The sequence below is a fragment of the Contarinia nasturtii genome, unplaced genomic scaffold (assembly GCF_009176525.2).
Source record: "Contarinia nasturtii isolate CC-2019 unplaced genomic scaffold, AAFC_CNas_1.1 Cnas_scaffold_695, whole genome shotgun sequence".
Taxonomy (NCBI): Eukaryota; Metazoa; Arthropoda; class Insecta; order Diptera; family Cecidomyiidae; genus Contarinia; species Contarinia nasturtii.
Window position 1 is genome coordinate 7,816,964 of NW_022198046.1, and position 13,711 is coordinate 7,830,674.

The window sequence follows — 13,711 nt, forward strand, 5'->3', positions numbered from 1 at the left end:
GAGAGAGAGAGAGAGAGAGAGAGAGAGAGAGAGAGAGAGAGAGAGAGAATGAACAGCAAATCCTTTCGGATTAAGTAAATAAAATAAAATTGCAGTGAATTCTTTTTTCAGTCAGTCAAAGTATTAATGCCAAAAAAATTTCGTTCAGAGCTTTTTTTATCTAAATAATGTCGCAATTTTTTTTCTTTATTCTTTCTTCATTAATAAAATGAACAAAGTAAATCTCATCATCATCATCGGTGTTTCTGAGAGCGAGAAAAAATGTGGGCACTCCCTCGTTCAGCATCATAAAAACTAAAAGACATAGTTGAACGAAAAAATGCAAACAAGCAGCCGTATCAACAGCAGCAAACAAAAAGTATCTCAGGCTAAAATTGAAATTGAAAATTATTGAGATAATGCGAATCCATAAAATGAAATGGATTTTTATATATTCGGTTTTTATTTAGTTGTTTATGTGAATTCACGAATCACAGATTGTGTACGCGGCGCAACACACATCTTCTCCAACCGATATTGTCCCATAAAGGATCAACTCATATCACACATTGGTAATATGTAAACGCGGAATATATAAGATGAACTTGCCTGCGACACGGCAAAGTCCATGGCACATCATTATATTCTACGACTCTATGAAATTCCTTTTCGCCGTCCACGAAACGAATGAGGAATGAGGAAACGAACGAGAGAGAGAGAGAGAGAGAGCGAGAGAGAAAACGCACACCAAACGAAAATATATAAAATAAAAATCCAGCCAAAGAATCAGAAAAGATTCAAACGCCGACGATATTTTAAAAGCGTTGATTATGAATCGAACATTAATAGACACGTCCATATCGAATATCGCATGTTAGTTGCTTTTATGACACTCGAACAGGTTTTTCCGCGCTCAAAGGGCATCCAACAGAATAACATATTCTCGGTGTGTGCCAGTGTGCGTATACTTTATAGCCGACAATGTCTATCGTTTATCCAATCTAATTGTTTTGAAATGTGTACGCATCGTATGCGCACACATCTATGCACAAAATTGAAATCACATCGATTGTAATTGCTATGGGCAATTCAAGGGTATTCAGTTTTTTTCTCTCTCATCAAATCCATGGATTATAATAAAAAGTGAATCGGTTTTTGGAGACGAAAATAGGAAAAATGGAGAAAAAAACATAACATTGTAGAATAAAAAAAGGATGGAATAAAATGCACACACACTAATGCAATTTAATCTCTGTTCATATGCGTTCATACAACACACCTGATACGCGAAAAACGTATTTTTAGAACGATATCGAACAGAACGAAATGGACAGGCACGCATGCCCACATTTTCAATCCGTATTATATTACAAAGCAACAAGATTATAAATTCTTCTTTTTTTTTGTTGCTGTTGTGTATGCAAAGCATTTTGCAAATGTTTTGATGTGTTTACCAGCACGAATTATCGATGCTGTGTGCTCACCAAAATCGAAGCACTACGAATATAAAAATATCAAATTGTTGGCCGTTGATGTTTCTCTTTCTCTCGGTTCATTTTTTTTTCTCTTTTCGTCGTTGTCCACATCAACGATCGTTGTTGTAAAACTTTGGAAAAAAAAGCGAGGTGACAAGAAAAAAATGGTAAAAACACACACAGTGAGAGAGTCAGTCACCAAAGAACAAACTGAATCATGTTCAATAAGAATGGTGAAAGAGACCGAGAACGTTGAGAAGAGAAAAAAAGCAATGCGAATCCGCAATAACAGTCGAAAGATACCCTGAACCGGACACCTGAAACGTTATTAATTTACAAATTTATCGCTTTTTGAGGCAAAGTGCCAAAGTAGATATTAAATCGTTAACATTTTATTAATAGAGTTGTGTTGTCACATGAAGGAGAAACATTTTTTGTTATAAAATGTGCGTGCGCTCTTTGTACAGAATCAATTCAACACACCATTTAGCTGAGATTTCATTGGTGCGCCTCACATATTTGGATTGAATTACTACCAGTTTCATGGCCGGACACATAGACTCTCTAAAACACAAATTAGATTACTATCAATGTCTCTCCTAGTGCAAAGTACATCTTGCAATCTTTTTTTTTTCTTCAAACCATACATGCATCGAAATTTGTCAGTATTGCTCGCGCACGAGATAACCTCTACACCAACATATCATATCAATGAGTATCACTTTTCTACATTCCATACATAAAAATGCGATTTTTCTTGACTTAAATCGACTCCGAGTCTCACAGAGCTACGAAAAGTCGGGAAAAAGTATATATCAGTGACCGGTTCATGCATATTTCTATGCTTGCCTAAATACGCTAGGTAGCATAGATATGCCAAGCATAGCCGCAAACGCAACCGACGCATCGCCGTTCACTCTATATGAACAATACACATGTTCGTTTATGCAGACGACCGTGCGCATACAATATAGCTCGAATCGAATGGTAACGGGTGCGTTGCGGCTTGCGTCTCCGCTATGCTTAGCATAGCTATCAGGCATAGAAATATGCGCGAACCGGTCACTGGTATATATTAAATGGATTTTTATGTCTAGTGAAAAATAAAGTGCGTTCAATAAACCATCGTTTGTGATTATACTATACAAATTCTTGGAATGTTACGATGTCTACAATGCATTCTATATTGTTGCACGATATCGGTAAATCCGCTTCAATAGAGATAAAAATTGGATTGGGAACCGTGACCATTGATTGTCAAATAAATATACGCATTATATCTACGCAATAATCTGCGGACACATCTCTTTTAGAGCGGAACCATTCGAATCTTCCAGAGCATAACATAATCATGTCATGCAATCGAATTTAAAAACTAAAGCACCGCACATAATCAGTTTTACTTTGGACATCATTTACGGAAGTCGTACATCGTTTGGTTGACAGTTTTCTTCACTCTGTTCATGTGAGCCAATTGGTTTTTTATTTTATTTAAGTTTTATCATCAAAGTTCGATAGCTAAAGACTCCGAAAAGAAAAACCATTATGTTTTTTTTTTTATTTTTCCAAGTGATTTTCGTATTTTTCGTGGTAATTGATAATAAAAAATCCAATTTAATTTAATGTAGGTTTGTTGCAACCATTTTTGTCATATTCTATTTGCTGAAATTATTTGGTGACAATGCCGAAAACTGGCCGAAAAGACGTCGCAAATACCGAAAACTACCCAGAAAATCCATGCGTTAAACGTCCTCGTAAAAAAGAGAATTTCTCCGAAGGTGAGTATTGTGATTTCCAATATTTTGATCGATTGAAATCTAGAAAAATGGAAAATTCTTCTATTTTCAGTGAAAGTTTGTTTGACAAAGCCCAGCAAAGAGATGTTGCAAAAATGTTCAAATTATTACGAATTCTTTAAAGATTAAAAAAATTGATTATGTTTCGGTTTATTTCGAACAATTTACGGATTCTCAGACTGTGTTGTATTTTTCCATCGAAATTTAACATAAAGTGTTTCAAATTAATCAAACAATAAATTACATGTAATCGAGCATTTGATCGGATCGGAGGTGTTTTCATTTAATCTCTTCTCGACCTTTTCTGTATTCCATTCACATGAATGTTTTCAATTAAGAATGCGTTATTTCTTTGTTTCATTCGACCATGGAGTTGAATTTGAATTTAAAATTCTAATCGGAATTGTTGGTATGGTTCTGATTCGTTATAACATACAGATTGTTAGTCGAAACCGGGTGAAATATTTTAACGCCAGCAAATCGGATAGAGTAATGGGTGAATTATATCCAATTATCGATTGGTGAATGGGTTTATGTTTTCCCATGTTTATGGACAATCGAAGTAACAACAAAACGATTCGTTGCATCGAATAAAGGCAATTGTTGTTCGTATGGTCCAATTTGAGTTCACCAGTTGCATGTTGTACCTGTATTTGTCGTTTGATTCAGTCTTGGCCAATTATTTTTTACGATTCTAGTCAACAACATGGCGAGCATATACTTTTCACTTTCGCCGCATTGCAAAAGAGAAAACACCATTTCTAAGAGCTTTAAAACACCAAATAGAGTTTGCAAGATTGATATGCGTTCGTTACAACTTCACCACAACACCGATTAAATATGCATTGTCGTGAAATCGATTGATGGCTATCACCGTTTTTGATTACTTTGAAACCAAAACACAAATGCAAATTGTTTACGATTCTACAAATGCACACCAAAAGCCCGAGCACGGTTCAATGTCTATTGCTGATTTGAGAGGCGAAATGAAAGACAGAGACGCAGTTAGAATGAGCGTGTCGTTTTTGGAGAAGATAACGTATGATTATAAGTGCATTTTTTGTTGTTGTAAATGCAAATAATGAGGATATTTCGTTGGATTTAACCCACGTTATTTGTTGCAACAACTTTTATCAAATCATGAACTTGCTGCGATTAAGATCTTGGGCTCGGTTCGGTCGTATGCATTTCCTGAGTAACTTTTCAAATTAGAATTCAAGCTTTCAACAACTTGAACATTCAAATAATTTTCCATGATATTTCCTCATTGCTCAACTGCATTTCGATGTGAATGAACAGCAATGATAGAGAGAGAGAGCGAAATGGAAACAGTGCAGAAGTGAGGAGATTCACGATTTGCATAGAGTATGCAAACGAATCCTGGCTTTACGCAATGAATTGCCCATTCGGTTTCATAGTATCGAAGGAGTGAACGAGCAAAACAGCCGAAGAGATATGGTTGACTAACAACATGTTGAAATGACACATGTACAGCATTTTTAACAGTTCAAGAATCACAAGCATCATTATTACAAATGGTTTCGCATGCGTGTGCGCCATTCGATTCGAACACAAAACCATCCCAAATAAACGATCGTGCGACAGAATGCGATTGTGGAATTTCTCGTTACAATTTAATGGACCACAACACATACACACACCGAAAGCGAAAAAAATTCAACTCAATAATAATAATAATAATAGAATACAAACAGAACGGAATGGAAAAACAAATGTGATGGTTGCTATTGGTCAAGAGCAATTTAAAGACAAAACAAATGCTCATTTTGCTAATTTCCATTTAAAAAAAAGGAAGAACGAAAAAGAAACGCAAAATCGCAATTGTGAATTGATGTTGGTATCGAATAGTATTCGAATTGCATCATATTTCTGCTCTGGTTGAACAACAATTGCGGGAATTTGTGATAATTTTTTCACAGAACAAAAACAGAAGCGATTCATCCAATATTACAATTAAGCGACAGTTTTTCGTATGTATCGTACAAATTTTTATACAAATTTTGTATGTACGTGAACGTGAGACGCGTATTCTAATTCATAGAACCCGAAAAAAGCTGGTTGACTGAAGAAGCAACATCCAATTGTATGTTGTTGTTTTTTTTTTTTTTTGTTCTAAATCGAAATGGCAATACGGCCAAAACAAATGCACAATTCGAAACAAGCAAATCACTGATCAAAGTAAACACAAACGAAAAGCAAAACAGCCGAGCTATCGGGACAGAGAAAAAAAGCCCGTTGAACGATGTTGTCCAAAAGGATGTTGCAGCAGGAGAGAAAAAGAGAGAGAGAGAAACAGAAAAATAAGAATCATGCGCGCACGATAATCACTTATGCAAACGCAAAAAGAACAAAGGAAATTTCTCTAGCCGGCTATCGCCGTTTACATCTTTTAACAACTGTGCTTTATTAGCTATTCTGATCGAGTATCGTGTCTGCATGCACGGTTTTTCTTGTTTTGTGATTATATTGGATTGGATATATGTGTGTGTCGTCGTCGTCACCGTTTTTCTGTCGCTATGTTCGACTTTTTTTTTCTCAACATTGCCCGCGCTCGCGCACACGCTTACTGCAATTTTATCGCGATTCTATTTCAAAACATTTTTTTTTTTGTTGTGTTGAATGCGAGGCTGAGGCCGCGGGCACATACCAATTTAAATGCACACATGAATATCCTGTGAAATACGCGTAAATATTTTTAGATCAAGGAATACATATCAAGAGAGAGAGAGAGAGAGAGAGAGAGAGAGAGAGAGAGAGAATGGAATTGATAGAACACGCAAGCCATCGCCTATTCGTATCTCAACAGAGCTTAAGATTCCTTCAGACCAGAAACCGTTCACTTCTTCTACTTCATACTTTAATCTCTCTTTTTATGCCATGGAAGTGATTCAGCCGATCAATTCAACCAAAAAAAGCACAGACGAGATTCAGCGATGATGTACACACTGTACTTTAATGATCTGACTCTCTTGTAGAAAAATTCGCAATCAAATTGTGGTGAAGCGACAATCTTCATTTCGTTCGCCAAATACTTCACGTACGCAGATCAATAACAAATAGAAGCAAAGAATCTTCATAGTGCTGATGTATTTTGCAGCCGCGTAATGTATTCGCCACGGTGCTATTGCTGTGTATGTGTGGAGTACGAATTGATTGTTACATCTTTTTGGTTTGTTGATGGATTGTTTATTGTCGTTTTCGACAATGTTCGCTTACCCGAAAACAAAAATGAGCACAAGAAAAGTCAGGCGTTTTTTTTTACCACATACGCATTCCAAAATTTACATAACTTTACATGAAATTATTCTTGTGCGCGTACTCGTTATGCAAATCTAGTTTCGGAACGCATCAAAAAGCCATAAAATTAGCCATTGCAAGGATTTTTCTCTTTTTACTTTACATTGTCGTTTTAAAGTAGTTTCATTCTTCTTCAATTTTTTTGTTGTGTCAAGAGAGTTTTCGTGTCATTTTTTCGATTTAGAGCAGTTTTCAGAATTTAATTCTAAACATTTCCGCAGAACCAATCAATCTACTGGCAGTTTTCGCAACGTTATTCTTCGAAAAGAAGAAGAAAAAAAAAGAAGAGCCGATCTTACTCACTGTTCACTAATTGAATCAGCCAGCGTCACCAACTTTGTACATCGAGATGCATGCAATATTTAGATTAAATCAAACACTGCAAAATTTGAGTGGTTCTCGCGAAATTATTCTCTCTTTTTCATTACATTTATATGAATAAAATGGTTTGCAGCGCAGAAACGAAACGAAATAATAATAATAATGAGTGAAGAAGTGCATGAAATATAAAATATATACATTCGGTGAGCGAGAGATGCAGTAGCTGTATCGCAAAAATCGTGTGCAGCTGATACTAGATTGATCTGCTTGGGTTCATTAAATAAATCGTTGGCCGGATAATGAAATTAAGGAATAGAAGGTACAGCACACGTGTGCTTGCAACGAACGAACGATCGATCGATGAACAGAAATGAATGAGAACCGAAAAGCCGCCATATCCTATACGGTAACAACAGCAGCCGCCGTGCACAGCATCAGCTACAGCAACAACACACACACAATGTGCAGCAGAAGAGAAAAAAAAGGAATGCTGAGCCTGAAAATGAAATGCGAGTGCACACAGCGCGCACCATCAAAAATAACTTATTGCTTAACTCTCTTGCATTCTTCGAGTCTGTCTTTTGTTATATTATTATAATTATGTGTTTTCATTTGCGAATATCAAATCGGGTGCATTTTTTTTCTTCTTTTCTTTCATTCGGTTGGCAGTAAGTAACCCGTGCAACACACTGTTTGCCAAAAAGCAGTTTTGGCTTGCATAAATTGCAGAGATTTTAGCATTTATCGTATTTGTGACCAACAAAGAGGAAAAAAATATACGCACACAAACACGTATGAAACATTTTATACGAATGCCGTAACAAAATGAAATGTTCTACAAATATTCGAATTAAATTTATGTGAATTTCACACATACAGTCTTTCTCTCGCTCCTTTCCTCTCGTTCCCCCTCAGAACAGATGCTGCATTTGGCTCGTCTCGATATAGCACTTAAGAAAAACATTTAGTTTTGTACACATCGTTTTAACTTCATTGAACGAGAACTGAAAATTGATTCTGTATCAGGTCATTTCGGTATAGTATTTTTGGAGATTGTGTTTTTTTTTTAATTTCACAGAATTCATTGGAGAATTTTTTTTCGTTTCATTTCCGAAAAAAAGTTTGAACTGTTTTTCGTACCGTGAACAATTTAATTATTGTGTTAATTAATATTATTTTGAGTTGAATTTTTTTCTTTATTCACAACATTGGGTTTGTATCCATTTTAAATTTTGTTTTATTTTTACAATGGCAACAAAAATGATTATCAAAAACATCATTTAAAATGTGATCAATGTCAGTCAAAAAAATGCCATTTCTGTCTAACGGTTGTGCACTTAATCCGAAATATTTACACAACAATCGCGTTCGATGCATTGTAAATGATGAAAGAATGAGGGGCAATCCAAGAATCGGTGGTAAGAAATGATAATAACAATAATAATAATATGTAATAAAGGCAAAGAAGAAGAGTTCATAACCGGTGAAAAAAAAAATTGCAACGAACCGAAATTATGCACACAAAATGCACGCTTCATGAAAATGAAGTGAGTGTGTAGAGAGGCACGATGGCTTAAAGAAGAGAGACAAAACTGCAAGCGAAGAATGAACAGAAAAAAAAATTATATATTTAAAGTATAGTAAAAGAGATTCAAACGAAACGATGTTGTCGAAGAGAACAAGAAAATATGCTAAAAAGAACTTCTGGTGTTACGTTGTGACGAAGAAGGCGGTCCTCAATATAACACATCTCATATCATTGGATGGTTTTTCTGCATTTCACTGAACAACAAACACAACACTCACTCACTCATTTCTGACTGCCTTGCAATATGCAACGTATGTTGTGTGTATACGATGTTGTGGACTCTTTTGTTTCTGGGCTTCCGTTCATTAAATTTACTTATGATTCAATTGGCGAACACTGCAAACAGTATATGATAATTTGAGTATAATGCCACATTTATATCGTTTAATTCGTCCAACGAAATGAACATTGTTCATACTAATGAAATTAATTAATGTTTTTTTTCACGTTGGAAATTATTTTGGGTGTTGAAAAAAAAAACAGAATCTATCGATAGAATCGAATATATTGAAAAAGCGACAGAAAGGCCATCGACTGATCATCGGGATGAAAAACCAAGCGACGTGTCGAATTTAGTCATTTCGTTTTATTTGGCGCTCCACTTGTTTTGCCTCCGCATCTTTTACATTCAAAGTCGTTACCAAAATGAAACGAAAAGAGATATGGAGAGAGAGAGGGAGAGAGAGAAGCATAATCATTTATCATCACACAAAAAGCATTCCAAATGAGGCACAGACTCAAAGAATGTTACGTTTGTATGTGATGCGGTTAATCAATAAACAGTTCGAGTTCATTGTACACATTGCGTAGCATCGAGAACAACACCGAATGTCTGTGTGTCTTTCACATGTGTGCAAATCTACCTGCTGCTGCTATTCTTGCTGTTGATGATGGTCTGTCGTTGTTTCTGTATTCAAGACGATGCCACATTTTAGCTCAGGTAATGTAATTTATTTTTCTTATTTTCTCTCTCTTTTCAAAAAGGCATTCACAAAATGAACAAGAAAAGAAAAAATACAGAGCAGTCGAAAAAACCACACAACTGAATGCCGTTTTCGATGTTTTTTTTTTTGTTCACTTCGTTTTGATTTGGTTTTTGTTTCAGTGTGCGCACAAAACTCACACGCAAAAAAGAGATCTAGATCAAAATCGCTAATCTTCAGCTTTTCTGTAAATTGATAAATTAAATGTTTAGGAAAACTTTGATGGAATCTAAAACGCGATAAATGGTTTTTTTATGCGGCTTTTTATACTTTCATTTGTGACGAGATGCGATTCAAAAACTCACATACGCTCGAAAATGTTTCGTTTTCAAAACGCCTGTTCATTTTCGGACAATCGGATTAAATTATCGATCAATGATTGACAACTGATTTTCGACGTAAGTACATCTACACATTTTCAAAATAGTTACTACTTCGCTTAGTTGCGTTTAGAAGAGAGAGCAAAAAAAACACAACGAATATGTTTTTCTATAAAAAGAAACGTTGATTAGACACAAATGTCGTCTTCGATATTTTGTTCCTTCATCAGATTTTTACCATTAGAGCTGACACATTGACAGAGTTGATCACAACATCGATTGGTTGATTTCTTACCTGAAATGACAAAGAAATAAAAAGGAATTAGAGAGTGAAAGACGGGAAAGAGAAAAAAATCGTTTCTATTTTATTTCGATTTAATATAAGATTAATTTGGTAGAGTTTCTCTTGCATTGTTTTGGCTTGAAGCTGATTAAGCTGATGTGATAGGCCCACTAAATATAAACACTCTGAAAATCAATCAATATTCGGATCTTTTTTTCTCTATCTTAAAACTATTTGAAATTCTTGGAAAACTTAAAATCGGTCAATTTTACTGGAATGGGTTTTTGAACGAATCTTAAGATCAAACAACGCGTTTTGTTACAATACACTGCGTGTGTAAATAAACAAATATTTGAATTTCGAAAAGAAATTGTTAAAAGTCGAATGCAAACAATAATCTCTTCAAAGCCGAAGCCAATTCGACAGTTACGCTTCAATAGAGATGAAGTCATACGTATATTGACAAGCATAATAGTTTGGGAAAAAGAGCGGAGATACATCGTTTTGAGAGTGAGAGAATTTCCGATGAAATTGAATTTTTCATGTCCGTTAGTTCAAACAGCGAAACCGTTTTGTTTGATGTGAACGAAATGAGATGCTTTTTCCCCTCTGGTTTTCAAAAAGTGAATGACCTGCGAGAGCTCATCTTATTAATTTTCTGAAAAAAAAATTATTATTCATCAGCAGCAGCACAATGATGATGTGCATGATGTAGGGAGAATGGCGAAAAAATGTTAGCATACAATGAAATCGCCTTGGGCCAACATTTTACATAGAATGTTGCAAGTGCCGACAAATTCAATGCTCAACTCTAATAATAGATGCTGAATATGCGCAGTGTTTCGCCTTTTGTTTTTCGAAAATAAGTCATTTTTTCGTGACATTCCACTTTTTTTTATCGCATTTTGAGCACGGATTGTTGGTATTTAATTGTTCGATTATTATGAAGAATTTCAAAGGTGATTTTTCTTTTCGCAGAATCGCGTGCAAGTGGAAAGAGAAAGAGAGGGAGAGAGAGATCTACTGTGATTGGATGATGGATAAAAACAAAGTTTATTTATTTAATAAACTCAAGCTATTAAATATAAATGAAGTGCTTTTTCTGTTCTCGACCGGCAGACAGATTGCGAGTGGTCGATATCCACAGCTCTTTTTTTTTTTTGCTTGAAGTGAGCAATAATAATTTTTGTGCCAGCGACAATGTTGTATCGATTGTTTTCAAGCCGAGATTTTTTTAAAGTTTCATTTGCGTTTTTATTTCGTTTCATTTATAAATTTTTCACTTTTGCAACAATGTAAATATGAAAACTAGACTAGTGTCTTTCTTTAATGGCGTGTCACAATGACAGTAAAAATAAGGAATTAATGAAACAAAAATGCCGGTGCGAGAAAATGGCAAGGTGTTGGGCATCAGGGCGCAATAAACATTGTTTGTTTTATGGAGCACACGCAACCTATGCTTTTTGTTGCCGATTCATAAATCGATGGGAACTCATAAATTGTCAATTAACTTATTTAGTGGAATTTTTTTTTTCATTGAGATTATGTGACACTTCGTTTTTCAGTTCAATCCATGAGGTTTATTTTAAATATCGAGAAGAAGTGCAAAAAATCGGTTCAATGTAAAACAACTGGCGATGAACAAAGGGCCTGTATCACATTTATATTCTGTCAATAAAAATGAAAAATGTCGCCAAAGTCAATTGCGCACGATGGCCGCGTTCGTTCACAACATATAATGACGGGCAGATATGCTAGCGGTGTACAGTGCAACGGAATGTAGTAGCGAGAAAAAAAAACGGCATGAAAAAAATGCCTTCAAAACACAGCAGACACACAAATATATGAACACGTAATACAAAGATATGACAATTGTAAATGCCATCATTTCAAATGATGAAATTGTTTAAAAACGCTGTGCGACAGCGAATAAAACTGACAATCGAAATGAAGAAAACGAAAATGAAAGGCGACACGACATGGTAAATATAAACCAGAAAAGACAACTGCGACACCAATTACTAAACATATTTGCGATAAATTAATATTGGATGGTGGTTTGATTGATGTTAATACGTCTTTTCGATTTGAATCGGCCAACGATTTCGATTCAACGACAACGATTTATTGAATAAACAACCGCCGATCAACCGAACACAAATGTTAAACGGATCAAAATTTATTTATATTTTAATCGGATCATTGTTGCGCGCTTGATTTAATTAGATTCCATGTAAATGTCGGCCGATGTGCGAGGAGTGATAAATATACGATGAACATTGTGTAAAGATGTACATAAAAGGCTACAACATGAGATGTTCTCTTGCCATTGTGAAGACGTGAAATCAACGTGATATTATTGTGGAAATGACTTATACATATTGTTTCAGTTCACAATTTGATTTACTGAACCGTACAAAACGATTCGATTTGGTAAGGTGTTATGCAATTACAGTGACAAGAATCTTTTGATAATTATGCACATTGAGCGTGTGTGTGTGTCCCTTCAATTATGGCCCTAAAAAGGTTTGTATATGCTATTTTTTTCTTCAATGGCAATTGCCGTGAACAGGACATCAAGATATGCAAAAAAAAAAATGACCAAAAACCTTAAAGGAATTCTCTCATCGTGCAAATCAATCGATCGTTTTCTTTCCTCATGTTCTCATCGTCAATCGCTGATACTGAAACCAAAAATGCAATGAGAACGTTACATGGCTGTCAACATTGAAGAAAAACGCTCACGACTTGCATTTTTTCGGAATGTTTTCGTTTTTCATGGCCGAAGATGACGATAATGATGACAACGATGACGATGATGATTTGTGTATCAAGCAATATGAAGACCACATTTCTTGTGTGCGTGCGTTAAAATGGATAATTTTGTGTAACTATTGTATCGCAGCTCGTTTTCTCTTTCTCTCGCTGGATTGACCATAGAAATCGCAGCGAACTCTCTGTGCAACGGATGCAATTTTTGCATGCATTTTAGCAAAATTATTTCATACTTTAACTGTATGTATTAGTGCTTATACATCTGAATTTGTTAAGCTGGAAAACATGTTTGTTGCCAGAAGGTTGAATAGCTAATGTGTTTGGGTTTTGTTCAGCTTTCAAAGTTCGATTCAGATCCGCGCAGCGCACATTTTCCCTTGATCGAATCGGTTGGAATGTGCATTTCAGCCTGTGCGTCTTGTGTATACGCACATTAAGCAACTCATCAAGTCATCAAAATTGATACACACATACAAAAACATTCAGGTGGTTTTTTTGCCTTTGCTCTGTTCGCCTTCATTCTACTTATTTTTTTTTTTGTTTTATTTTTCTTTTTTCAACTATTGTTGCATTAAAATTGTAATGCACGTAGAAATGAGAATGAATACAACAAAAAGGTGTTCAAAAGAGCAATTTACCGTCGATTCAAAACACAATTGAGCCCTTTTTAATTCCATACACACATACCGGGAGATAGAGCGAGAGAAAGAGAGAATATTGCATCATTTAAACAATGTAAGTACTTTTAGCCATCAGGATCATAATAGTAAACGTTCTATATCGAATTTTTAGATATAACTCAACGTGTTTGAATTATCTTGCTGACCTCAGCACTCAATTCGAAATGGTTGTGAAGACAGAGATGGAAAAAAG

At 35.3% G+C, this 13,711-nt stretch overlaps 1 protein-coding gene and 1 long non-coding RNA gene across 3 annotated transcripts in view; one reads left to right on the plus strand and one right to left on the minus strand.

The window, feature by feature from the left end:
• Positions 1-13,711, minus strand: part of LOC116341396 (cadherin-related tumor suppressor) — a 148,599-nt gene that overhangs the window by 39,579 nt on the left and 95,309 nt on the right. The gene's annotated exons all lie outside the window — the stretch shown is intronic.
• On the plus strand, positions 2,846-3,414 carry LOC116341397. The gene is made up of 3 exons (XR_004201158.1): positions 2,846-2,919; positions 3,083-3,232; positions 3,303-3,414. It is a non-coding gene; the product is annotated as an uncharacterized LOC116341397 (long non-coding RNA).